Source organism: Vigna umbellata, chromosome 2 (assembly GCF_029865625.1).
Source record: "Vigna umbellata cultivar VRB3 chromosome 2, Vumbellata_1.0, whole genome shotgun sequence".
Classification (NCBI taxonomy): domain Eukaryota; kingdom Viridiplantae; phylum Streptophyta; class Magnoliopsida; order Fabales; family Fabaceae; genus Vigna; species Vigna umbellata.
In genome coordinates, this window is record NC_142166.1 from 20,233,774 (window position 1) to 20,236,953 (window position 3,180).

Here is a 3,180-nt window from a genome sequence, read left to right on the forward strand (position 1 = left end):
AAAGGATAGAACACATAGTGTTCTCTTTTAGTGGCTATTCATGAAATTGGCAAATATAAGGGTTACCAACAAATGGCCTTGATCATATGATGCAAACAAGCAAGTAATTCAATCATAGAAAACCTGGGCAAAGTCATTCATGTTTCCAAAGGAATAACATTCAATCACAAAAACTCTGAAGCTCAAAACCTCACATATAAGCTCATTCATATTTGACATAAACATCCTGCTTAATATCACAATCACAATCATAATATCATGCATTTGTTCACAAAGCTTGTGAATCACCTGTATAAGCATATAATGTACATCACAACATCAATCCATATCAAAGTATCATCAAGCATCACTTATCAAACAATCACAATCATAAGCAAACCATCATAACAGACAAAGTTTTTAATTGAGTACATCAAACCCTATTCTAAAAACATAAGTAAGTTCAGAACACTGGGTTGCCTCCCAGTAAGCGCTTGTTTAACGTCACGAGCCTGACCCAGAATTTCAAGGATCAACCAACTGCATCATTGTGGACAAGTGTTGCACTTCTCCCCCTAAATAAGGCTTGAGACGTTGACCATTCACAACCCAGCTTTTCTGTGGATCATCAGCAGCTGGATTAAATATTTCAATTGCTCCATATGGATGCACTCCTTTTACTACAAATGGTTCTGACCATTTTGTCTTCAATTTCCCAGGGAATATCTTCAATCTTGAATTGAATAATAGTACCTGTTGTCCTGGATTAAAAACTTTATTTACCAACTTCCTGTCATGATAGAATTTGATTTTATCTTTATAAGCCTTGGATGAATCATATGCATGTAATCGCATTTCTTCAAGCTCCAGAATCTGCCTTCTGCGTGTGCCTTGAGTTTCATAAGGATCAAAATTCAAGAATTTCAAAGCCCACAATGGTTTATGCTCCAACTCTACTGGCAAATGACATGCTTTCCCATAGACTAATTGAAACGGTGATAGTCCCATAGACGTCTTCATTGCCGTCCTATAAGCCCAAAGAGCATCATCCAACTTTATTGACCAATCCTTTCTTGGTGAAGTCACTGTTTTTTCCAGGATCCTTTTTATTTCTCTGTTAGATACTTCAGCTTGGCCATTGGTTTGTGGATGATAAGGTGCGGCTACCTTATGTTTCACTCCATAATGTTTGAGTACTTTTTCTAGCTGATAATTGCAAAAATGAGATCCTCCATCACTAATCAACACTCTTGGAGTGCCAAAACGTGAAAATATCTGCTTCTTCAAAAATTTAATTACTGTGCTAGCATCATTTTTAGGACAAGGTAATGCTTCCACCCATTTACTCAAATAATCCACTGCTACCAAAATATATTCATTTGAAAAAGATTCCCAGATCTCTGATTCCTTGCTAGTGACCTCCTTGTTGACTAATCGTGACAAATGATCAGCAACCAAGTTCTCACTTCCTTTCTTATCACGGATTTCCACATCAAATTCTTGCAAGAGTAGTACCCATCTAATCAGACGTGGCTTAGAATCTGGCTTTGTCAACAAATATTTGATAGCTGCATGATCTGTATAGATAATCACCTTAGACCCAATAAGATAATGTCTAAATTTTTCTAGAGCATACACTATAGCTAGAAACTCTTTCTCTATGGTAGCATAATTCAACTGAGCATCATTCAGAACTTTGCTGGCATAATAAATTGGATGAAAAATTTGTTCTTTTCGCTGGCCAAGAACAACTCCTATTGCATAATCACTTGCATCACACATTAATTCAAAATTTCTATTCCAACCTGGGGCTACAATTACTGGAGCTAACACTAATTTGCTCTTCAATATGTCGAAAGCTTTCAAACATTCTTCATTCATCACAAAAGGAGCGTCCTTCATCAAAAGATTACTCAATGGTTTAGCAATTTTTGAGAAATCTTTAATGAATCTTCTATAAAACCCAGCATGACCGAGAAAACTCCTAATCCCCCTTACATTTGTTGGTGGAGGCAGTTTCTCAATGACTTCTACTTTAGCTTTATCTACCTCAATTCCTTTAGCAGAAATTTTATGTCCCAGCACAATTCCTTCAGTTACCATGAAATGACATTTCTCCCAATTAAGAACAAGATTTGTTTGAACACATCTTTTAAGAACAGTGTTCAAATTAGCCAAACACCTTTGGAAAGAATTTCCAAAAACTGAAAAATCATCCATGAATACTTCAATGCATTTTTCTAAGAGATCTGCAAAAATTGCCTGCATACACCTTTGAAATGTAGCTGGAGCATTACATAATCCAAACGACATATTTCTATAAGCAAAGATACCAAAAGGACAAGTAAAGGCCGTCTTCTCTTGGTCTTTTGGATCTACCACAATTTGATTGTATCTAGAATATCCATCTAGAAAACAATAGAAAGCTTGACCTGATAATCTTTCTAACATCTGGTCCATGAAAGGAAGAGGAAAATGATCCTTCCTAGTGGCTTTATTTAGCTTCTTGTAATCAATGCACATACGCCATCCAGTAACTGTCCGAGTAGGAATAAGTTCATTCTTATCATTATGAATTACTGTCATCCCACCTTTCTTTGGAACCACCTGTACTGGACTCACCCATTCACTATCAGAGATTGGATAGATGATACCAGCTTCTAACAGTTTCAATACTTCTTTTCTAACCACCTCCTTCATTACAGGATTTAACCTTCTCTGTGGTTGAGCACTCGGTTTATAATCCTCTTCCATAAAGATCTTATGCATACAATAAGTTGGGCTAATACCTTTAAGATCTGAGATTGACCACCCAATTGCTTCTTTGTTAGCTTTCAAAATTTCTATCAGCTGTTCTTCTTCTTGTAGAGATAAAGAGTTACTGATGATGACTGGCTTTGTTCCATCTTCTTCTAGAAAAACATACTTCAGATGTGCTGGTAATCTTTTTAATTCTAGCGTCTTTGCTTTGACTTCTTCCTTATCAATTATTTCGAACATTGGATCTTCCACTGGACTCTTTTTCAATGTTTCCAAGTCCATCAAACATTCATCAATTAATTTCTCTTCTTCTTCATCTAAATCTTCACAAGCATCAATAAGAGTTTTCTCTAGTGGAGAAACATACCGCACCATCCTTTCTTGCACCATACAAACTTCATCAAGTTCATCAAATTGAAAACATGCATTATCATCATTTGG